Source organism: Mirounga angustirostris, unplaced genomic scaffold (genome assembly GCF_029215605.1).
Source record: "Mirounga angustirostris isolate CCGP_5_RB_7025 unplaced genomic scaffold, mMirAng1.0.hap1 SCAF_14, whole genome shotgun sequence".
NCBI classification, from domain to species: domain Eukaryota; kingdom Metazoa; phylum Chordata; class Mammalia; order Carnivora; family Phocidae; genus Mirounga; species Mirounga angustirostris.
Genome location: NW_026991722.1, coordinates 93050601 through 93076187, shown reverse-complemented (window position 1 = coordinate 93076187; position 25587 = coordinate 93050601). Strand labels below are relative to the sequence as shown.

The following is a 25587-nucleotide window of genomic DNA, read 5'->3' as shown; positions in this document are numbered from 1 at the left end:
CAGCAATCAGACAACAAAAAGAAATCAAAGGCATCCAAATTGGCAAAGAAGAAGTCAAACTCTCACTCTTTGCAGATGATATGATAATTTAAGTGGAAAACCCAAAAGACTCCACCCCAAAACTGCTAGAACTCATACAGGAATTCAGTAAAGTGGCAGGATATAAAATCAATGCACAGAAGTCAGTGGCATTCCTATACACCAACAACAAGACAGAAGAAAGAGAAATTAAGGAGTCGATCCCATTTACAATTGCACCCAAAACCATAAGATACCTAGGAATAAATCTAACCAAAGAGACAAAAGATCTGTACTCAGAAAACTATAAAATACTCATGAAAGAAATTGAGGAAGACACAAAGAAATGGAAAAACGTTCCATGCTCATGGATTGGAAGAACAAATATTGTGAATATGTCCATGCTACCTAGAGGAATCTACACATTCAATGCAATCCCCATCAAAATACCAGACACTTTTTTCAAAGAAATGGAACAAATCATCCTAAAATTTGTATGGAACCAGAAAAGACCCCGCATAGCCAGAGGAATATTGAAAAAGAAAAGCAAAGCTGGCGGCATCACAATTCCGGACTTCCAGCTCTATTACAAAGCTGTCATCATCAAGACAGCATGGTACTGGCACAAAAACAGACACATAGATCAATGGAACAGAATAGAGAGCCCAGAAATGGACCCTCAACTCTATGGTCAACTCATCTTCGACAAAGCAGGAAAGAATGTCCAATGGAACAATGACAGTCTCTTCAACAAATGGTGTTGGGAAAATTGGACAGCCACATGCAGAAGAATGAAAGTGGACCATTTCCTTACACCACACAGAAAAATAGACTCAAAACGTTTGAAAGACCTCAATGTGAGACAGGAGTCCATCCAAATCCTAAAGGAGAACACAGGCAGCAACCTCTTTGACCTCAGCCGAAGCAACTTCTTCCTAGAAACATCGCCAAAGGCAAGGGCAGCAAGGGCAAAAATGAACTATTGGGACTTCATCAAGATAAAAAGCTTTTGCAAAGCAAAGGAAACAGTCAACAAAACCAAAAGACAACCGACAGAATGGGAGAAGATATTTGCAAATGACATATCAGATAAAGGACTAGTATCCAAAATCTATAAAGAACTCATCAAACTCAACACCCAAAGAACAAAGAATCCAATCAAGAAATGGGCAGAAGAGATGAACAGACATTTTTCCAAAGAAGACATCCAAATGGCCAACAGACACATGAAAAAGTGCTCAATATCGCTCAGCATCAGGGAAATCCAAATCAAAACCTCAATGAGATACCACTTCACACCAGTCAGAATGGCTAAAATTAACAAGTCAGGAAACGACAGATGTTGGCGGGGATGCGGAGAAAGGGGAACCCTCCTCCACTGTTGGTGGGAATGCAAGCTGGTGCATCCACTCTGGAAAACTGTATGGAGGTTCCTCAAAAAGTTGAAAATAGAGCTACCCTATGATCCAGCAATTGCACTACTGGGTATTTACCCCAAAGATACAAAAGTAGGGATCCGAAGGGCTACGTGCACCCCGATGTTTATAGCAGCAATGTCCACAATAGCCAAACTGTGGAAAGAGCCAAGATGTCCATCGACAGATGAATGGATAAAGAAGAGGTGGTATATATACAATGGAATATTATGCAGCCATCAAAAGGAATGAGATCTTGCCATTTGCAACCACGTGGATGGAACTGGAGGGTATTATGTTGAGTGAAATAAGTCAAAAAGAGAAAGACATGTATCATATGTTCTCACTGATATGAGGAATTCTTAATCTCAGGAAAGAAACTGAGTGTTGTTGGAGTGGGGGGTGGGGTGGGAGGGATGGGGTGACTGGGTGATGGACACTGGGGAGGGTGTGTGCTCTGGTAAGCGCTGTGAATTGTGCAAGACTGTTGAATCTCAGATCTGTACCTCTGAAACAAATAATGCAATATATGTTAAGAAAAAAACAAAACAAAACAAAACTTCTAGCCCTGGAAGCAAGCAAATATCTTTGTTTAAAGCCTAGCTCTATCACTTATAGGATGACCTTGAACCAGCCACATAACCTCCCCGTGCATCAGTTTCCTCACCTGTAAAATGGATGAGGTTACAGTATCAGTATTTATAATTATTTAATTATACTATATACATATATATGTTACATATTATATATAGGACTATGTTTATAATAAATATATAAGTATAAAGTACATAGTAAAAAAAAAAAAAAAAGAAAAAGAAAAAAAAAAGAAGGCTGGACATCCCAGGAAGAACCATGTTGCAGACTTGGGTCCAAATTTAGTCTGACTGATTGAACACATTAAGAGGAGAAGAAAATTAAAGTATACAACTCAAACTTCTTTTTTTTTAAATTTTATTATGTTATGTTAGTCACCATACAATACATCATTAGTTTTGGTTTTTTTTTTTTTTTAATTTGTTTATTCTTATATTATCCCCATACATTGCATCATTAGTTTTAGATGTAGTGATCCACGATCCATTGTTTGTGCATAACACCCAGTGGTCCATGCAGTACGTGCCCTCCTTAACCCATCACCGGGCTAACCAATTCCCCCTCCCCCCTCCCCTCTAAAACACTGGGTTTTTTTTTTTTTTAATATTTTATTGTAATGTTAATCACCATGCATTACATCATTAGTTTTTGATGTAGTGTTCCATGATTCATTGTTTATGCATAACACCCAGTGTTCCATGCAGAATGTGCCCTCTTTAATACCCATCACCAGGCTAACCCATCCTCCCAACACCCTACCCTCTAGAACCCTCAGTTTGTTTTTCAGACTCCATCGTCTCTCATGTAAAACCCTGTTTGTTTCTCAGTGTCCATACTCTCTCATGGCTCATCTCTCCCTCCAATTCCCCCCACCCCCATTTTTCCCTTCCTTCTCCTAATGTCCTCCATGCTATTCCTTATTTTCCACAAATAACTGAAACCATATGATAATTGGCTTTCTCTGCTTGACTTATTTCACTTAGCATAATCTCCTCCAGTCCCATCCATGTTGATGGAAAAGTCGGGTATTCATCCTTTCTGATGGCTGAGTAATATTCCATTGTATATATGGACCACATCTTCTTTTTCCATTCATCTGTTGAAGGGCGTCTCGGCTCTTTCCACACTTTGGCTATTGCGGACATTGCTCCTAGGAACATTGGGGTCCATGTGGCCCTTCTTTTCACCACATCTGTGTCCTTCAGGTAAATACCCAGTAGTGCAATTGCTGCGTCATAGGGTAGCTCTATTTGTAAATTTTTGAGGAACCTCCACACTGTTTTCCAAAGTGGCTTACCAACTTCCATTCCCACCAACAGCGGAAGAGGGTTCCCCTTTCTCCACAACCTCTCCAACATTTGATGTTTCTCTCCCCAACTCAAACTTCTACGGACGAAATCTACATTGTCTCAGATCACAAATACCAGCGTTGAGATGAGCAACAGACACCACAAGAAGAACACGTGAGGGAATCTGAAGACACAGCACGGACACTGCAAAGGGAAAGACAGAACAAACACTCTAAAAAGTGAACGAGCATCACTGAACATGGGACAACCCGAGCAATGTAAGAGGCTGTGACTGTGTCCCCAAAGGAGGGGCAGGGAGCTTGAAAAATACTTAATGAAATATTGCTCAAAATTGTTCTAAATTTCATGAAAACCTAAAACCCACAGATCCAAAAAGTTCAACAGCTCAAGCACAATAAGTATATGTTTTTAAAAGCCAAATCCAACACCCATCAATATCAAATTGTTTCAGGCAGATGAAAAGAAACAGTATTAAAAGCATCCAGAGGGGAAAGATACACTATGTTTAGGGGAACAAACGGGATTCTAGCAGATTTCTCATTGGCAGAAATGCAGAGGGAGATGGTGGATTAGCATTTCTCATACATGAAAAAAGGAAAAAGAACTTCAATCCTTACCCAGGGAATACATCTTCCAAAAATACAGAATAAATAACATTTTTTCAGATATACAGAAAGTGACAGAAGTCATCATCAGCTGACTCATAAGACATAACAGTGCACATCCCTCAGGCAGGAGGAAGTGATTCGAGAATGAACTGAATCTACAAAATGAAAGAAAGACATGCAAAGTTCTCCTACTGGGATAGATATTAATGCTGTTGATTATACAACTCTCTTTAAGGGTAACTGACTGTCTAAAGCAACTATAACTTGTACCTAAGTTGGAATTGATAGTACAGCTAAAAGTAATATGCAGGAAAATGACAGGAAAAACCCGGAGCGCAAACACAGAAGTATGCTCTCAGGTTCTTACTCTGGATGTGACAGTGCTGTAACATCCCCTGGATGGAGACTTGAAGGATGGGGGGAAGGTTGGGGGGATGGGGGGTAATGAGGTCATAAGGAGTTAGAGCCAATGAGTCCAAACGTTGAGAAGAAATGGAATCACTTGACAATGCTCACTTAGATTTTTAAAAAAGAGAGATACATGGAACCAGGAAACAAAGAACACATGGGACAAAGAGAAAATAAAAGCAAGAAGCTGTATTGAAACGATAGTACTAATCACATTCGGGAAATGGTCTACACAGCGCGACTGTAAGACAGGGTGTCGGATTGAGTTTCACAGCGACACCCACATGGATGCTGCCTATCAGAAACCTCCAGTAAAGAAAAGGATGAACAAAATTTAAACAAAAATTTAGGACAAGTTACACCCAATCTGCTCCACAACGTGGGTCATGAAACATTCACGGAACAGGCAGAGAATCTGTGAAGATAATGTGGACACTTAAAAACAGTGTGGAAATTTGGGTACATATTTTACCCACACGGAGAAGTATCCCCAGGGCACATTTCATGAGAACAGCCACAGAAATGTCCTCACATGCCCCTTGGCACTCGAGCCTTGACGATTTTCAAACCCACAGTGACGAGAGCTCCCGTGTGGAGCCCAGACGTGAGCACAGCTCCACATGAACCGGATCCATGAAGCTCAACCAGAAGCAGAGATTCTCCCCACAAGCCTGAGAAGGAGCATTTCCACAGGAACCATTGGTAGTATGAGGGAAACTTGGTGCATTCAGGCTCAACTGTGGGCTCACGAAACAGAATCTGGGGTGCCCACCATGGCCTGGAATCTCCAGCTACCCTCATTACTCTCTGCCCAGGAGCTGCCCCACGCCCTGCCCACAGGCTCAGCCCCCACAGGACCCTGAGCATGACCCTGACCCTGAGCTCAACCCACGGGGTGCTGCAGGCAGTGGGACCCAGAGAATGAGCCCCACGGTGTCCAGAACCTGCAGGCCTTGTGTCCACTGCAAGACTCATTGACCCCAGCGGTGGATCCAGGAGACCCCTGTTATTCCCTCCAACTTGGAGGACAGAGAGGACCAAGCAAGAGTACAGAGCAGAGCCAGAAAGAGCCAGGCCAGGCCCCTGCACAGCCAGTCTCCACTGTCCCTACAGATCCTACAGCTCTAAGAGGGGACACACCCCTGCTGACCCTCCCCGCCTGCAGGCTGAGGAGGCTCCTTCATAGACCAGGCCAGGATGGGGACAGCAGTGAGCTGAGGTGCCCAGCCTGGCCTCACCCTCCCTCTCGCCTGACCTGCTCAAGCTCAGCCCTGACGAGCCCAGGATCGGAACCCAGCACACCTGGCTCCATCCTCAACTCGTCCCACTTTCCTCTGCTTTCCTGGGAACCTAGTCTCCTTGGACCTCAACTTTATGTGATATGAAATAGGGAAGATTATACTGATGTTAGAACAATTATTTCCAAATTCAATGATAGAAACACATGCACAGAATCTTATGAATGAAACAGAGACTACAGGGTCTCAGTGAGGGATGCTGGGCTGAGAGTCTCTTGTCCCACCTCTGCAGAAATCCAAGGAAACGGGCTCAGCAAAAGTTTGACATGTGTGAAGTGAAATTGCACAACCAGGCCTGAATTCCCAACTTCCCTGTTTCCTCCAAATCACCCTAGAGGCTCATGTAGAAACCATCCTCCCCCAGACTGCGAGTGCTGTGGGTTGTGATAGAAACGGCAGGGGCAGAGATGACAGGAATAATGCTAATCAACAGTTTGGTGCACATGTGAACGTTAGTGCTAGAAGCATCCCCTGTTCCCCTGTGACCCAGTGACACTCACTGACATGCAGACGCTAACAGACTCGACTCCTAAATGGAGAAAGAGGGGTGCTGATAGGATCTCACAAAGGTTTCGTCCCTAGCCTGAGAACCTAGAAATGTACTACAATTTACCCTGTACTCTCCCTGAGGTATGAAGAAAAGTGGCCAGCCCAGGGCATTCCAATGCTTGGACAAGTACAGGAATCTCACCTGCTCTCCCTCCTGCACCAAGTATGTGACCTTCTGTGCTGGGCTGGGCTTGGCAGAGGGTGGGAAGCTGCCTGTGGGAGGCAGGACTCCCATGTCCATCCCCCTCCTCAGGTGACAGGTGCTGTGGAGGGACCTGCAGGAGGGAAGCTCCTGGTCTGAGCCTCCTCCACCAGCAGGGGGCAGCAGGGCTGCATCACGAGCCCCAGGACAGAGGCTGGGGCTGCCCAGGGCGAGCCTTACAGGGACACCAGGCCTGGGGGTCAGCAGGGGTCCAGGGCTCAGTCCTCAGAAGGAAGTAGGGATGATCCATCCCTATGTCTTCAACTCCAGGGACCTTGTTCTGAGGGTGAGACTCACACACTGTTACCCAGGACATTGAGAGGAGTCCTGACACACTGAACACCTCACATGGGAAATTCCAGTCCCTGTCTCTCCACCTGAGGTCCCAGGGAGCTGAGACTTCTGTGCTGGGCACGTCACACAGGGCTCCTCTCGTGATTCAACTTTCCTGGAAACATACAGCATGAGGATTCTAACACATCACTCCTGCCACTGAGTTTTTACCTGATGAGAAAATGTCACATTGGAGCTCAATTAGTTTGGAATCACACACTCTAAGGTCCTCACGGTCCCTGCATCCCACACAAACCAGACTCTTCCCCACAGGGACTGACTCCAAATACACTTCAGTTTGTCCCTGCTTCCCATCCTGACTGAAAACCCACAGTCCCCTCCGCAGAGAAGCCTCCTCCAACCTCTCCCCACACACTCCCTGCCTGTCATTTTGCCTGATGTCACTTCATTTCTCTGCTCATCAACCAATGCTGCACAGGCTCTTCCAACATTATTTAAGTAATTGTATTAGTTATTATCCCAACTGGGCAGGAAGTGTGTAATGCATTGCATGCCCATCTAATCAGAAGCATGAACATTCAAGCAGCTGTTTTTCCCCAGGCAGAAGTCAGTCTGAAGTCAGTTGGCAGTTCTCCAGGTACTACCAATTCCGTGAGGTCCCAAATCCTCTCACTATCTCTACCATCATCACTACTATGGAGGCTTGGCTTTGCCTTGTTGTTGACAACAGACTTCAGGATGGCTGCCGCAGCTCCAGCCATCACACCCAAGTACAAGAGAAAGAGCACTGCATAAATCTAGTCTGCTTCGTTCATTCACAGACAAAACTCCCCAGAAAGATCCCCAGCTGAATGACACGTCGATGGCCTAGCTCCGGGCCACAGGGTCAATGCTGACCTACACAGACCTGAGAATAGCAATAGCGTGGCTTCTCAATGATCCTAGAAGACAAGATGCAGGCAGACGGGGTTGGGGACTGTGTGCTGTCTCACCAAAGGAACTGTGTCCCCTATGCTGCTCCGCCCAAGGCAGGAAGCCAAGAAAGACTTGTGTCTTGTTCACACTGACTTCCCAGGATCGAAGCTATGGAAGACCCAGCTTGCTGGGTCTGAACACGTTTTTGTTGGTTGGGTGTTTCCTCCTGTCTCTGTCCTTGGCAGGAGTCATCATCACACTATGTGGTGCCCCAGCAGCCAGAATAAGTGAGAGGCCAGCCCTGAGTCCTGTGTCCCCAGGTGCCCAGCCCCAAAACCAAACCCACGACCACCCACCACCCCAGAGACATGAGCCCTGATACCTCAGATGGGCCCTGCCTTCTCTTCACAGGAGCCTCTTCCTATTTTGGGGGATAATCTGACTCCTCCAGCCTGGTCCTGAGGCCGGCTGGGGCCCCTCAGAGAAGAGCAAATCCTCCCCTGGGGCCAGCAGTGCAGGGTCAGGGGCAATCAGGATGTGAGCAGTGGTTCTGAATCTCCGCCTGGACAGAGGATTTCCCTGCGCCTCCAGCCGCCAGGGTGCAGCGGCCCCTGGGGAGCAGCAGAGATCACCTGGCAAAGCCTCAGGGGTTCTAACAGGGAGGGTTGGGTACCAGGACCAGAGACCAGAAGCTGAAGGTCTAGGTTTTCTACACTATCACCTTTGCTCTCATGTAAAATTCTGACTTGGGGTCTCTTATCTCTCTCCTGTGCAATTTGTCTCTGTCTCTAGCACGGGTCCAGTGCTTCATGACACTCCACGCCACCCCATTCCTGCTACACTCAGGCACTGTCGAGCCTTGTTCAAGCACTGGGTCTGGCCCTGGCATGCAGTGCACCCTGGAGATACTGAGGCACAGCATCCACGAACAGTCCATGGAGCTCTCCCTTGGCAAAGAATCCTCCAGCACCTCAATGATTCCCTAAAACTGCACGTGTACCTGGCAAGGGAGGAATTTTGTTCATGTTCTGATGTTCAGCAACATAGACCAAGGGTAGGACACACACTGACCTATGATCCTCTCGTACCTAGAGAGTAAACATTCTATGATGGGTTCAGAAAATGCAGACAGACTCCACCTCACAGCTCAGGAGCCAGGTCAGGACAGGGAGAGGGATAGAGCTTGGACCCCAGACTATGGGAACACAGGGTGAATGAGAATTACCTGGGCGGGAGGATGGGTTTGCAGGGCTGCTCCTCCCATCTCTAAGTCCCTTGGAGCTGAGCCCATTTCTAAACCACAAGGGTCTACAGCAGCTGCCCTGAAATCTGGCTGCTTTGCATAACCAGCGGTGTCTCCAGCAAGGGGATAAGAGACGCCTGGGAGGACATCTGCCCAGCTTTGAGCCTCAGGGAGCAAAATCGAGGCACCTGCACCATGGCCTGGACCCCTCTCCTCCTCGCATTCCTGGCTCACTGCACAGGTGCTGAGCCCAGGCTCACACCCACCCCAGCCCTGGGGTCTGGGACAACCCTGCCCTGACTCTGAGCTCAAGAGTGGACTCTAGGGGGTGCGGGAGGTGGAGGATGCTCAAGACCCTGCTGTGGGATGAGGGGCTGGGGTGGTGATATCCCCCCACTTAGCTCATTGGCTCTGTGTGATCCTTGAAGGGCTGTGCCTGCCCAGAAGGGGGGGGGGTGTTTCTCATCTGTTCAAAGGCTCCATCCACCAGGCAGTCCCAGGGGACCCAGGAACAAAGATGACAGCAGGGTGGAATCAGGCCTAGAGAACCACTGGAACTTAAGCCAGGGGCGGGAGTGTCCAGGGGAGGACACCCCGGCTGGAAGCTGACCTCTCATCTTCTCTCTTGCAGGCTCCATGGCCTCCTATGTGCTGACTCAGCCCCGCTCGAAGTCGGTGAACCTGGAACAGACGGCCAGGATCACCTGTGGGGGCGACAATATTGGAAGGAAATATGCTTACTGGTACCAACAGAAGCCAGGCCAGGCCCACGTGACGATTATCTATGAGGATAGCAAGCGGCCCTCAGGGACTCCTGACCGATTCTCAGGCAGAACGCGGGGAACACGGCCACGCTGACCATCAGCGGGGCCCGGGCCGAGGACGAGGCTGACTATTACTGTCAGGTGTGGGACAGCAGTACTAAAGCTCACGGTGACACAGGCAGATGGGGAAGTGAGACACAAACCCCTTCCCCGTGTGTGTCGCACTCTCCTCCAGCCCCAGGAGGCCTGTGCACAGAGCATGAGCAGCTCTGACCCCGGTCCCCTCGTCTGACATCCCCAGGCCTCCCTCCGCACCCAGCCCTCCAGGCAGCTCTGCACAGGGAGGGTCGGGAGAGCATTTACAGCTGACCACACTAGCCTGCCCTGGTTCTCTGGCCTCGGGTGTGAACTGGGGACAGATGGCCCGGGTGGAAAAAAGACACAAGGAGACTTTTGTCCACTGGTCAATGTCTCATCATTTCCATGTGGTGGTCGTGGGCTAATGTTCTCCCAACTGACCAGGAGTAGAGCTCAAATCGTCCCAGCTCAGCTGAGCTCCTGAAGCCCTGGGGACATGAGAGGAGCTTCCTCGACCAGAGTGGAACAGGTGGGTACAGTAGACACTGAGGGGTCACCCACATCCCCTCTTCTGGGCTCACACACCCACCCACTGCTGCCCGGAGCCCCTGACAGCTCACACGGGTGCTCCTCGCTGGAAAGCGCTGTTGCTTCAGCAATCTGCCTCCCCAGGTCTCTGTCCCTTCTCAGAGAGGTTCAGGAGAATGATCTCCCGAGGCCTATATCCCAGGGCCCTGCCTCAGGTTCCGATGTCCTGAAAGGTCCCAGCTGTAGAGGGGAGGCCTGCAGGAAGGAGGCCTCAACTGATGGCTCACTCTCTGTGGGTCGCTCTCTTTCTGCCCAGCCTGATATCCTTTCTCCTTCCAGGTTTTTACACATGCGCTTCTTTGTCTCAGCATCTGCTTCCAGGAACCCATCTGGGATGGCCAGCATTCTGGAGACGGTCCCCAGGGAACAAAGGGGGCCACTATATATAGTCACAAAGCTGGGGGCTCTCCCCCACATCCTCAAGGTGCATATCCAATCGCCAGACAGAGGACATCCTTTCTTCTATTTGTATACGAGGAGAAAATATCCAGACACACTAGGTGCTCTGGGTTCTGACAGACCGTTGGAGAGTCACGTCCATCCTGATGGTGAATGAGGGACATTGGGACAGTTGCCCCCTCCTACAGAGTGGCCAGAAGATACTCAACCATGGGCGTGAGACACACAAGGAAGGGGTGCTGCCTTACTCCCATCTCCACATCTTGCACAAGAATCCTTCCTTACACCCACCCTGCCCGGAAATAGGGACAGAAAACAGTTTGATGAAACGCCGCAGTCCAGTCTGTCAATGCTGACACGTATGGGGCCGCCAGAGTCCCACGTTGCCCACATGAAATCCATTAGACCCACGCAAACCACAGTCTGCAAAGAAAGGGAATAGCGGTAACCTTGCTTCCACTTGATAATAGGCAACTACCCCACGACTAGGGATATTTATTTTTGTCCCACATGATTTGCTATCCTAAAGGTCAATATTGAGATAGACAGTTTCATACCATTAACACGCCTGGTGTTAGATGATAATGGGATGACAGAGGTGGAGAAAACAGAAGCATATGATTGCTATGTATCCCAACACATTCCTACAACATAAGGAGAAACATGTGTGACTTCTAGCATGTTCATTTCTGCCACTACCCTGTGCTCAGAAGGGGCATCTAGAACTACTCTCTTCATCACCCACCGCTTGATCCCCTCTCTTCAGAAAATACCTGTGCAAGTCCTCATCCCAGCCAGTTGGCAGGATAAACCATCCTTCTGGAAGGCTGGTCCATCAGACCTGCTGCATGGAGTCGTGGCACATTCCTGACTGGAATCACAAATCCAGGCAGTACTAGGGGATCTCCTGAATCCATACATACCCCTGCTTGCCCCACTTGTGTAATAGACACCCAGCTCCCCCGTGACAGTCACCATGAATCACCCCAGCCAGTGCCCTCACTTTTCCTCATGATTCACTCCCAGGACGAGACAAACGGAGACAAGGCTCAGTCTCTGCCACCAGAGCAGTGCAGTCAATATTCCCCGGGGGATCACCATCCTCAGCACACTCTCCAGGTGACCAGTGACAGAGTCCATTCTGAAACAATTTTTCAGATCATACAGGGTCTCAAATCTGACTCAAGCTCCCTTGAGCAGAGCAGGCCAGTTAAGCCCCATGTCCCAGGTGGCGGGGCAGGACCGAGGGAGATAAGCAGAGGAAGCGAGATTTGCCACGGTGCCTGGACCCCACCCTGTGAAGCTCAGTGAGCACAGGGTCCCGGCGTGGGGGGGAAGGGGATGCAGCTGCAGGTGCAGCTGGGGACAGCTCCCAGTTCAGCCTGTGGCGCTGGTTCTCCGAGGACCGCACTCTGAGTGGCTCCACCCCTGCTCTCCTGCTGCTCCCAGCTCAGGTGAGACGCCCACAGGGAGGCACACTGTGAGGCCCAGGTGCTCTGTTCTCCCTCCCACTCCGGGGCCATGGGGTCAGGGCCCTGCCCTCACTGTGTCCACATTGCCCCCTCCCCTCACAGGGCTGTGACCGTCACTTCTGACTCAGCCTGTCTTCCTCCAGGACCCTTTCCTCTCCTCTCTCCCAGGCTCCGTGCCTCCCCTGCCCTGAGCCTGACTCCCTCCATGTCCTGGCCCTGATCAGGCCCAGGATCCCCTGCCCTGGGGATGAGCTCAGGCGTGAACATGTCTCTAGGTCCCAGCAGAAGGCACGCCAGGTCCCCGAGCTGGTTATATATACAGATGTGAGTGACCATCTGGGGCTGATTCTGAGGATGGAACTTAGGTAAATGGCCCCCTGAGCGTGACCAGGATTGAAGCCAGGACAAGGCTGACCAGTGCTGAGCCACCTAATGTGGCATTCGGAGTGCCCGGTAGTGATCCAGGTGACACAGAAGGATGGGGGACGGGACACAAACTATCCCCGGTGGTCTGGCTCTCACTCTCAACTGCCCTCTGAGCAGCTGCTACTCAGGCTTTGGGATCAGGTGTTTCCCTGGTCCTGGCCTGGCCCGTGAACTGGGGGAGAGTCTAGCAGGTTCTCTGGCCTCCACTCTGTGTGTACCCTACTGAACAATGGCAGACTGGGGTCTCTTCTGACTATGAGGACTCTAGTCAAGTTTTACAGAACATAGTACAGATTTAGGATGTCATTGCACATCACTTGGACCCCGGATGTAATCACGCATCACTCGGGAGGGGAGACAGCTGCCTCAGGCAGCACAGTCCTGCGGGAATTCCTCTTCTCCTTGGGTCCAGGCAGCCTAGGTGGGCCCCAGGGGCTGTGTCTCCTCTGGTTCCCGGATGAGTTGTCCTCACATGCAGAAGGGCTGCCTGAGGCTTCCTGAAGAGGGGACCAGGCCCCTGCTGCCCTAGGCCCTGCCCTCAGATTTCACAAAACTCTGGAGGAAGTGCAGACACCACCTTGGGGTCCACAGGGGACTTTCTCCTGGCACCACTGTCCTCCCACTGCCCCAAGTCACCTGCGCCAGGCAGGTCTGACCCTTAGCTCAGGTCCAACCCACATGGACTCACGCCCAAACCCATGTGACCCCGTGTGGTGGCCACGGCTGCATTCGGGCCTCACCTATAGTTCCAAGGGGAGAGACCTTTTCCAAGATGTGAATAAAATTGTATCATAACTTGAATTTCTCTCCATGAATCTTTCACTTGCAGTTTTGAATTTGATTTGTAGAGCATAGCATGAGGTCCAAATGACAGAGGAGGAATTTATTAAGAAGGAAAAGCAGAAGCTTCCCCTATTTCCACCCTGGCTTGTGTCAGAGCGATATCTTCAAAGGAGTTGCGAGAAGAAAACCATGTTCTCCTCACAAAAACTTATCAAGTGCCATTGGAATCTTTCATCTAAAATTTACTTATTGGGGCGCCTGGGTGGCTCAGTTGGTTAAGCGACTGCCTTCGGCTCAGGTCATGATCCTGGAGTCCCGGGATCGAGTCCCACATCGGGCTCCCTGCTCAGCGGTGAGTCTGCTCCCTCTGACCCTCCTCCCTCTCATGCTCTCTCATTCTCTCTCTCTCTCAAATAAATAAATAAATAAAATCTTAAAATAAATAAAATTTACTTATTGACCTTTGAAACAGAACAAAAAAAAAAGAATGATGATTTTTTTTATGGGTGTCCCTATGACTAAAATAAGATGTCAAGGGATTTTTCGGGTTAAAGGATCATGACAATGTCCCTCTAGGGAATTATAATCTGGAGATTCCCACCAGAGGCTTTCTCATCATCATGACCATGAATGGGCGGGCGGGCACCTCCCTGGTCAGCAGGTGTCACTGTGGCCAAGTGCAGCAGCGCCCCCAACAGGCAGCGGGCAGAACTGAGAGGAAGGAGCGGTCTCCTTCGGGACCTGGAACGTTCTGGCTGAGGCTGGCCCACCTCCCCTCTTGGCCTGGGGCAGGGGACAGCTGCTGCCTTGCACCTGCTGGCTTCTGCTCTTTTCTCTCCCTCTCCGGGAACCTGGACTCCTCTCCCAGCTCCCTTCCCTGTCAGGTGCACCCCTCCCTCATGTTCCAGCTCAGCTCGGCCAGTCTATGGATGCCGGGGAAAGCAGTGCAGGTCATGAACAGGGGAGAAGACGGGGGGACAATATCAGAGCACGTGGAGACTCTGGTCTCCCTGTGGCTTAGGTGTGTATTGGGGGGAGGGGAGGGATGATAACCACTGCCCTGAGCGACCTCAGCCCCCAGGTGACCTAGGGAGATCCCAGGCACTGAGCACCGCTGTGCCAAACCTGTTCCTACCTCAGCAGCTTCCTCCTGGAGGCCCTTCCATGTTCCCAGCAGCTGCGCAGAGGACCTGACTTATTACCTGGAAATTGCCCCTTACACACCGGACACATCCTTCTGTGCCCCAAGCGCTAACCTAAGAGAAATCTCCACACAGGCCTGGAACTGGAATTGAATCTCAGACCTCTCAGGTTTGTCCTGTTCTTCCCCACGACTATCCCTCCCAACCTCAGCACCTACCTGAAGTCAGGACAGGGCTTTCTTCACATGTCTCACTGCTTGTTTCTCTTGCTGACCTGACCAGTGCCAGAGTTCCCTCTTCAGTAGGCACTGTGTCTTGTTCATGCAGAATGCCCAGGATGGAATGTGGGCCAGACCAATGTGGGTCTGAATATATGTGTGCTGGGTGGATGCTCTCCTCTCTCTGTCTTTGGGACATTAGGCCCTGGTCACACACACACACACACACACACACACACACACACACATCAGACCTGCATCCACAGTTGGCACCAGAAAGAGCCATCCCCTAAGTACTGGGTTCCCCAATGCTAACGCATGGGCAGGGAAGCCTCAGTGAAACCAGTCCTCTTTCCTCCAAATGAGCCTGTTCATGTTTTCATGAGTAATCTGGGCCCCTCATGTCAGAATATGAGGCAGGCAGAAGCCATGCATAGAAAAGTCATTCCTCACTGGATCAGGACTCAGAAACTGAGCTGTGGTTTATCAATCTACACCTTTATGCCTGCCCTTCCAGCAGGCAGTGTGGATCGGCCACCAGGGGGCAGCAGGGATCACCTGGCAAAACCACCTGCAGATGCAGAGGGCTTGGGCTTCAGGGCTTCTGACACGCAGCCCGGGGTCGTAACCAGTACCTGAGACCTTCAGGTCATTTGGCTTTGGCCATTTATCTACAGTGTCATCCCTCATTCTCAAGTACAAATTCCTCAGGGTACCTGCGTGTACGGTCTTGCCCATGGAGACATAGCCTATTTCTCCAATACAGGTGCAGCCAAAAAGTCCCCCACCAACCCAAGCCCTAGCCCATCCTAATGAAACAAAATGCTGTCACTGTCCACAAACACTCACCCTTCCTGTGACTACATGTTTCCTTTCCCCCTCCTTTCCCTGTGCTGACAGTCCCCTGTCCTGCCGGACACAGCTCTTCCTCCTTCTTAGAAGGTCCTCCTACAGGGGACTGGAAAATTCTGTTCTTCCCTTTCTCAGTTTCTGCAACACAGTTATTTTCTCGGTAAGCTTTTCTTGACGTAACCTATAGATTAAGATATTTCTTATATATTTTTCCCCAAATGTGAAGACAAGTTACTTATGACAACCCTTCCCTCTAAGAGTTACTAAACTTTGAGGTCCTCTCTCATTCTCTTATATGACAATATTTCTTTTTGCACCTGATCTGTTCCTGACCCTGACTGCAAAAGAGGGATACTGAGGCACAACCCCTATGACCTGCTCCAGGGACTCACAGCTGAGAGCAGGCACTTACAGCACCGTGATGGCTTTGGAAACGCCATGTGCTATTGAGGGAAGATGAATTTTATTTGGTCTCTGTGGCCCACAAGCTGTGATCTAGGTTGGACCCTGAACCTGTGCAAAGCCTCATAGTGCCAGGTATAGAATGGGATCAGAAAATAAAGACTACTCCACCTCTCAGGTCTCAGTGGCCAGGCCAGCCAAGGAGTGAGACACCAACCCCTTCCCTGTATGTGTCCCACCCTCCTCCAGCTCCAGGAGGCCTGTGCACAAAGCAATGAGCAGCTCTGACCCAGGTCCCCAGGTATGAGGTCCCCAATCTGTCCCCTTCCTCCCAACCCTCCAGGGTGGATCGGCAGGGGATTTGTAAACAGATTTAGGAACTCCATCTCCTCTGAATGTTTAGGAGCAGATATGGAAGATATTTTTCAAAGTCCAAATCTTTTAAATCTTTGCTAAATTAAATGGTCCGAAATTAAGAAATACACAGGAGAGACTGACAACGGATATGAGGCCGCCAAAGAAGATTATAGAATTTGATGTCTAAGTGATGGAAACTATTCAAAATGATATACAGAGCAAAAACCCTAAAGACATTATAAAGGCTCGGTGCCTGGAAGACACCTTCACACCACCCAGACAATGTGCAAGTGTAAGGATTGTGGGAGGGAAGATAAGGAACTGAAGGTGAAGCAAAAAATCTGTGAAGATCTAATTTACAGAAAGGCTTCAAATTTGGAGAAACCCAGGAACCAATGTATTCACGAAGCTCAGCGAAGCTCAGGCACAGGGAACATGAGAGACAGCCCAGCACACATCGGATGAAATGTCTACAAACCAGTGATGCAGATACTCTCACAGCCAGAGAGGAGAGTCGTGTTCCCTACAGAGAACCAGCGTCGTGCTGGGAGCACCTTTCTCATTACAAGCCATGTGAGCAAGAATACAGGGAAGCAATGGTTTCAAAATCTTAATAGAAAGCACTGTTAAGTTTGTTCCTTACCCAGGGAAAATGGCATTGAAAATTGAAGACAACTAAGCCTTTCTCAGACTGCAAACCACCCAGACTGATCACCCACAGACCCTCAGCACAAGCGACAGTGAAGGACGGCCCTCGGACGGAAGGAAAGGGTGACAGAAGGAAATGTGAGCCTACACAAAGAAATAAAAAGCATCTGGTGTCATAACTACAAAGATAAATATACAAACAATGTTAATGGTTAATGTATATAAAAGTCAACTGCTTAAAGCAAAAAAATATATAGCAATGTGTTTGATTCATAATGGATTACAAATAATACACGTGACAATGAGAGCACAAATGATGAGGAAGATGAGACCATGTTATGAGGTCCTCATCCTGCACGTGAGTGATGTCATATCACTGGGAGGAACTTTCTTAAGGTAGGAGGTGAGAACTGTAAACTCTAAAGAAAGCATTAAAATAAAACCATTTTAACAAAGAGCGAGAGCTAAAGAGGTGCATGACTTAGGAATGTCTAGAGGGTGCAGATCCAATAGGACATGGATGTCATGTTCATGTATGTGTGTATTTATCTGTGATGCACAGAGAGACAGAGACAGTGGGAGAGACACTCACGTTGTGAATGGGCCCAGGCGGTCCTGGGGCGGCAGGTCTGGAAGCTGCCGGACAGGACAGAGGGCTGTGCATGGAAAGCAGGACGGTGTTGCAGACTTTCATCCAAATTTACTCTAATGATTGAGATGCAAAGAAGAGACAGAGAAGAAAATTAAAGGATTGCAATCAAACTGCTAGAGATGAAAACTGTAACATCTCAGATCACAAATACAAGGGCTGAGATTAGCACCAGACGTGACAAGATGGAGAACGTGAGGGAATCTGAAGACACAGCACAGACACCGCAGAGTGAAAGACACAAAAAGAGTTTATAGTTGAACAGACCAGCACTGAATATAGGAAAATGTTAGCAACGTCATGCACATGTGCTTGTGAACCCAGGGAGTGAGGGTGGAGGGGTGGAAAAGAATATTTGATGAATCATTGGCCACAAATGTACTAAATTTCATGAAAATTCAGTACCTATAGTTTACAAATTCTTGATAAACCCCAAGCAAAGAGATATGGGGGTGGGGGGAACAATACCCCAACACCCATCAGGTATCACATTGTTTACGGCAGAGAGAAAGACACAGTGTGAAAAGCAACCAGAGAGGAAAGATACTTGTTTCAGGGGAACAGTGATAAGGATTCAGACTGATTTCTCATGAGCAGAAATGCACACAGACGGCAGTGGATTAGCATCTTCAAACTACTGAGAAAAACAAGAAGAAACCACTTATGTTTTTATCCAGGGAAAATATCCTTTAGTAATAAAGGCTAAATAAATTTTTTTTTCAGATATACCAAACTGACAGAACTGATCATCAGCAGACCCCTAACACAGGAAATAATACTGGACTCCCCTCAGGCAGGAGGAAGTGATTCCAGAAAGAATCCAAATCTACAAAATGAATGTAAGAGTCAGAAAGGATAACTACAGGGATAAATATGAAGAATTTTTGATCTAATCTCTGCGTATGTTGGAATTTATCACGTAGCTAACAGTAATGGATATGACATTCCTACCACAGCTCTGAGAAGACAGAGTGGGAAGTGGGTTCTAATGGCTGATGCTCTCTGTCACGTGGAGTGGCGTCACCTAAATGTAGCCTGTGACAAGTCACAGATGACAGGACAGCAAGGAGTTACAGCTAAATAGCCAAAACAGAAATAAAATAGATTGTAAGAAATATTCTGTTACTCAAAAACAAGAAATAAATGGAAAAGGAGAATAGAGAAAACATGGGACATAAAGAAAATAAAAAGCAAGACGTGATCTAATAAACTATGTTACCACTCACAGTCAGGAAACCGCCTAAACGCCACAATTAAAAGATAGACATTGTCAATTTGAATTTGATAGCAACAACCAAGGATAAGAAACCTACACTAAATGAACTTATACTAAGTGCAAGATCAGGACAATACTCCCACTCGATTCTGTTCCATAATTCAGGATGTAAAAAAAACAGAACAGAGAATCTGGGAAGATGAATCGAACTTTTACAAATGGTTAGGATGGAATATTTCATGTCACGTGAAGCACACAAAAATGGAAGTAAATGATCACAAGGGACATTTCATGAGAACATCAACAGAAATGCCCTCACCTCTCCCTCCCCCAATTTTTATGGTAGCAAACACAGAGTGACCAGAGCTCCCCTATGGAGCTGAGAGGTGAGGGAAGCTCCATGTAAGCCAAATGTATGAAGCTCGCCCAGAAGCACAGAGATTCTCTCCACCAGCCTGAGAAGGAGCATTTTTCGCAAGAACCAGTGAGAGGGCATGAGGGAGACTTTGGGAGGCCAGGCTCAGCAGTGGACTCAAGAAACAGAATCTGGGGTCCCCACCATTGCCTGGACCCTCCTCTGCTCTCCCTCGTCACTCTCTACCCAGGTGCTGCACAGGCCCTGCTCACAGACTCAGCCCCCACAGGACCCTGAGCATGACCTGGAGCCTGAGGTCAGCCCAGAGGGTGCTGGAGGGGTTATGACCCAGAGAATGAGCCCCACGGTGTCCTGAACCTACAGGACTTGGGTCCACTCCAAGACTCATCTGACCCCATTACTGAGGCCACGAGACCCCCGTCACTCCCTCAAACTTGGAGCTCAGAGAGCACAAAGCAATAACGCAGAGCAGAGCCAGCAGGCCCCAGGCCAGGCCCCTGCACCCCCAAAGAGCCTCCAAAGTCCCCACAGATCCTCCAGCTCAAATCTGGGGCATGACACCTCTGACCCTCCTCACCGGCATGTTACCCAGGCTCCCTTACAGGCCAGGCCACTAGGGGGAGAGCAGTGAGCTGAGGGACAGAAGCCCTGCTGCCCAGCCTGGCCTCACCCTCTCTCCCACCCACCCTGGTCAAGCTCTGCCTTGATGAGCCCAGAGTCTGAATCCAACACATCTGGGCTCCATCCTGGACTCACCCTACTCTCCTCTGTTTTCCTGGGAAGCTAGCCTCTCTGGGCCTCAGCTTTACCTGCTGTGAAATGGGGAAGCTTACACTCATGTAAGACACAATTTTTTCATGTTAAATGATACAAAACATTGTAAGGGTCTTCCTAATTAGAGAAACTCCGTGTGATCTCCGTGAATTCACCTTGGACTTGGAGTCTCCCATCTTCTGTGGGTTGAAGGAAAAGTTGTCATCTACACTGTGACCTGCATCATATGCAATTGGATCCAAGTCTGAATGCGCAGTTTGCCAGTTCCACAAAACCACACACTCGGCTACTTTACAAATCCTCCTGCTCCAAACTCCAGGAGGTGTGGGTTAGAATAATAAAAAAAGTAGTAAAAATAAGAGTAATAACAATAAAATTAAATCTGTGCTTACTCACCTGAACTTAGCACCAGAATCATCACCTATTGCTCTGATGACCCAACTACACTGATGGGGATGCAGGAATCATCGGTCCTGATCCCTAAGTACACGAGAATCTGCTGGCTGTCGGATACCACACAGGTTTGTCTGGACATTGACCTTTTCAAATACAATATACTTGACCCTGAACTCTCCTTTTTGTAAGAAGCCAGCGGGTGAGGCCAAGGCATTTACCCTGGGACAAGCACGGGAATTGAACCTACCCTGCCTCCTGAATAGTGTATGTGACCTTGTGTGCTGGGCTGGGCAGGGCGGGGGGGCGGGGCAGCTGCCTGTGGGAGGCAGGACTCCCAGGTCCACACCCCTCCTCAGGTGACAGGGGCTGTGGAGGGACCTGCAGGAGGGAAGCTCCTGGTCTGAGCCTCCTCCACCAGCAGGGGGCAGCAGGGCTGCATCAGGAGCTGCAGGACAGAGGCTGGGGCTGCCCAGGGGGAGCCTCACAGGGACACCAGGCCCAGGGGTCAGCAGGGATCCAGGACTCAGTCCTCAGAGACTGTGAGGATGATCCATCCTTATCTCCTCAGGCTGCAGGGACCATGTTCTGAGGGTCAGACACACAGTGTCACCCTGAACACTGATGGGAGTGACACAGTGAGCACCTCACATGGGAAACTTGGGTCCCCTCTCTGTCCACCAGTGCTCCCAGGGTCTGACTCCTCTGTGCTGGGCACATCCAGAGATGCCCCGATTACTCAAACTCTGCCTCTCCTTCCCACCTCCACCCCAACTCAAATCCGGGGCTGCAGCTTCCTTGCTCATGAGTGCCTCAGGGGATGGGAGGTGGGGCACTCGGGACCCCTGGTCCCCGGAAGGAGCATCCGCAGCCTCCCTGTGAGACTGTCTCCAGGGTGACGTGATTTTCACGGCCTCAGGCCACATCTCTGGTCCCTGTGCTGTCCTTGCTTCAGGGACAGAACCCAGTTCCCAGGAGGGACCACTCACTATCCAGTCCCCAGAGCTCACGCTGTGTGCAAAGATGTGACCCGGGGGACCCTCACAGAGACCCAGAGCTTGAAGTGAGTCCCTCAGTCAGGGGTGGGTTCTGACACTATTCACAAGTTTCCATGAAACATGGATGAAAAAAATGAAAGGGATCAAAGTGTTGACAATGCCAGTCTCTGGTCCGCTGTGGGATGGGGGTTGTTACAGAGACAGAAGCACCACGTGGAAATAGACTAGAAGTTGTGATGAATCTCCAACAGCAGGTGGTTGTGTAACAAGGAAGTTCCCACATGCACCATGATGAGCACGTGTCAGAATGAGAGGGTTTCCTATTCGGATGACATGTCGAGGATGGGACCAGACTTCAGCTGGAGGATACAAAGGGGACATGGCATAGGAGGGGTAGGGGATGAGACCACAGGACCACCTTTCCCTGAAACAGGTGTTGTCTGTAGCTCTGCAAGGCCCGAGCTCAGCCCCATGGCCAGGCTCCTGAGAGGTCTCCCGGGTGCTGACCCAGCTGCCCTGTGCTCAGTGACCCTGGGACAGATGGCCATGATCACCTGTCCGGGAGACAATATAGAAATCCGATATACAGTGGTACCAGCAGAAGCCAGGTCAGGACCCCGTGCTTGTCATATAGGACAATAGCAAGCTTCCCTCAGGGATACCCAAATGATTCTCCAGCTCCAGCTTGGAAGACAGGGCCACCCTATACACCAGGAGGACCAGGGCCAAGGATGAGGCTGACTACTACTGTCAAGTGTGGGACGGTAGTCGTAATGCTCACAGTGACATCGATAGCCGGAGATGTGAGACACAAACCCCTTCCCAACTGTGTCAGCCTCCTTAAGCCTAGGAGGACTGTGGACAAAGCACAGTAGGTCTGGCCCAGGTCCCTGGATCTGAGATTCCCAGATCTCACCCCCAACCCAGTCCTCCAGGCAGCCTCTGCACCATGTGGATCAGGAGTGCATATGCAGGAGGCAGGATGGGGCTGTCATGTTCTCTTGACTGCTGTTTGTGGCGGATGGAATTTCAGGCTGGAAGGACACACAGAGAGACGTCCATGGAGACATGACAAGCTCAAAATGACAAGGGGACATTTCAGCTTTCAGTTGATAGAATCATGCTGTGTCACTCGGTGGACATATTCTCCTCTAGAACTAAGACCTCTTGGCAGCAGAGTGTAAGGTCATGTGACAAGGACTGAACATTTTGCAGTGGGTCACCCGGACTGTCAGCGAGTGGGGACATTCCCAATTCCACCTCTTGATTCCTGGACCCATGAATGCTGGCTATGGGAGAAACAGCATCACATATTGGACACAGACCCAGTGCAAATATCACCTCATGCCAAATCTTGCCCCAGTCCCACAAGGTGTTGCCATGTGACTGGACAGTACACAATCTGTGAGAGGCCAGTGGTTCATCATTCAAGCCAGCTGTTTCAAATGGTGGGGAACATGGTAGAACCAGTGCGTTCCATGGGCACGGCACACTGCAGCCCTTTTCTGATGTGAACTGTGAGCCTGGGATGGAAGCCACACTGAATACTAGAACAGTGGGTGAGGCATTCAGTAAGTGCAAGGGTTACAGTTTGGGAAGAAGCACTGCAGACAAAGAAAGCAAGTCCCTCTCCAGAGTAAAGGTCTATTCCAAAAAGGACAGAGCTTTCCCCTCCATGATGGATGAGATCTAATGTAGTTCATCGGCCACCAGGCTCCTGGCTGATTCCAAAGGGAATGGCCTCACCCTAGGAACTTACGATTGGTCTCTGCTGTTGGCAGAGTAGATCTGAGAAGCGGCCATAGCCATGTCAGCTATGAGTGGACCTCCCTAGGGATTATCCTATGAATAACCTCCCGACTGGCAACATGGCCACTTTGTTATGGAGCCCACCAGACAAGTTCAAGTGTGGATGGACAAGAAGGCTGACCACCGTCCCCAGTCATGTTACATTATCCAGCTGATTATTAACGCCATTCCCCTTTGAGAACTCACTCGTGCGGGCATTTTCATGGAACACAAATAGCTCTGTATTCCTTTGGGGGTGGGTTCCACTCACATATCTCTTCCTCAAACATCTTCCACCACTTTCCTTATTGTGTTTCTTCCAAGTCTCTGACCGTCTAGCCATAACTGAGTCAGAGACCATAGGTTAGAATAAAGCCACTTCTGTCCTTCTCTCCATCCAGGTAAAATAAATCAAGCCCTCTGCTCAAAGTCGCCTTATTGAATCCCCACCCACATTATGCAGGAATGTCCCAGATGAGGGCTGCAAAACTAACACTGTTGACTAGCAGAGTGGGCTGCACATCATACAGGAACCTCTGTAAACCAGCCCTATGGTTTTTGCTCTATATCAGCTGTTCATAGGCTTGTTCCTGCTGGGGCATAATTGTGCCAGATAGAGCACAATGCAGTATGGGTTGGGGTCATGGGCATCGGGCCTCTTCCTCATGCAACTCACCTGTGCTTTCAGGATCTGGTGAAGCCCGATCTCGAATTATCTCTTCTGTTTGATGATGGGGAGCTGCTATAAGTGCCCAGTGCCGTGGAATGGTTGGTCCGATAACACCCAGTTCAGGCAGGCAGCTCAATTACATAGAAACTCAGTGGCTAATAAGGAGCATAGAGTCTCTGGTAAGGTTCCGTAGCAAGCCAAAACATGTGCCAATTGGAGCTTTCTATTTATACAAATGTAAAACAATTGGTAAGCTGCCCATCTATTTCAGTTCCAGGAACAGCATCATTGACTGATACCCATGTCCTCTGTCATATGACTCTCATTACTAACTTGGTCCTGCTATTCATAATGGTAACCATACCCACCTTATCATTGGTGATAAAATGGAACTGCGTGTCTCCTAAAAATGCAAAGATCCGCAAAACTACAAAGTTGGCACCCAATTCAAATCTGGGTACTGTGGCCCAGCCAAGTTGGCACATGAAATTAACCATCACACCATGCCAGAGACTGTGGCATAATTGGTTAAGGCGCAATGTGGGCCTCAAGATTGCTAAAGCTCCCCAAGTTTCCTAAGTTACATTCAAAGGTGAGAACTATGCTCTAGAAACGCAGATTTTTGAAATGTTAACACTGATTTTTGAACCCTTCAGTTAAGGGCTCTTTGATTCACTGAAAACCAATGTGAGGACCATAGGGAAATCATCCCCAGAAGCCAGATTTCCCAGACCTTTGCAATTCCACAAGAAGCAACAGAAGCAAGTCACTATGTCACAGGACTTATAATGTGTAGTCATAAGATTTGGGAGCAACCACACCACTGGACAAAGCCAACCCTCAAAGCAGCCTAAGGGACATTAAACACAAGCCTCATAGGGGAAATGCAAAGATAAGAAAGAAAAGCTGCCACCACCCCAAATTTTATGCTATGGAAGAAAATAGCATTGTCCCAAATGTGTCTCCAAAATGCCTCCTCCGTAGGTTAAACACTGCCACAATTGACCTCTCGTTGGTGCCAATAGCATCCTGCAAAGATGAAGCCATCGATGCTGTTTTTTCTCTGTCCAACAAACTGCTCTCAGATTCCATGGAGCTTCCACTTCATATTTGATATCAGTAATACAGGTCAAGATTGAACCAAGTGTGATGTCCTGAGAGCCACATTTCACTTGGGGTATCTCCCTAGGACTTGAGGTTAGTTAGTGACATAAAGTCAGTGCTGTGATAATTCTGTGGGTCCCACAACCACCTTATACTCTTTAAAGTGGGGAATGAGAAATGCAACTAACTCAACTTCGAAGCCCAATGGCATTAAGCCCATCTTGATAATGGTGACCTGGTTCACACGTGATTGTTGGAAAATCCCAGACTCTAATGAACACAAAAAGAAATCCAAGAGGGCCTTAATGTCATTGAACATTAATTTAAAATTAGGAATTATGTGTAGACTTTGGACTTGACTTCCACAGGGCAAGAATATTTAAATTTGGATTTTGTTACTTCAGACACAAAATGAGTTGAACTTTATCTTACAAGAATATTTAATATTTGTGGCTTTTAATTTCTTCCTGAAGAAAGAAAAAGCTGGTCCTTAGAGCTGTTTATACTATTCTGGCTCTTGTCCTCCAGGCACGTGGGAGCATTGGGCTTCTGTGCCACTTTTGAACGTAAGCATCGCCATGTCACTTACTTTGGCTTATGACATGTGAGCAGAAAAGACATTGTCACTTCCAAGTG

The 25587-nt window shown here is 48.9% G+C and overlaps 1 pseudogene across 1 annotated transcript; it reads left to right on the top strand.

Annotated features, from left to right (window-relative positions):
* The first annotated feature begins 9027 nt into the window (after positions 1-9027).
* LOC135362472 (immunoglobulin lambda variable 3-9-like) lies at positions 9028-24961 on the top strand (annotated as a pseudogene). Its single transcript, XR_010407216.1, has 3 exons — positions 9028-9095; positions 9486-9787; positions 24873-24961. The product of XR_010407216.1 is annotated as an immunoglobulin lambda variable 3-9-like (transcript).
* Positions 24962-25587: the final 626 nt, after the last annotated feature.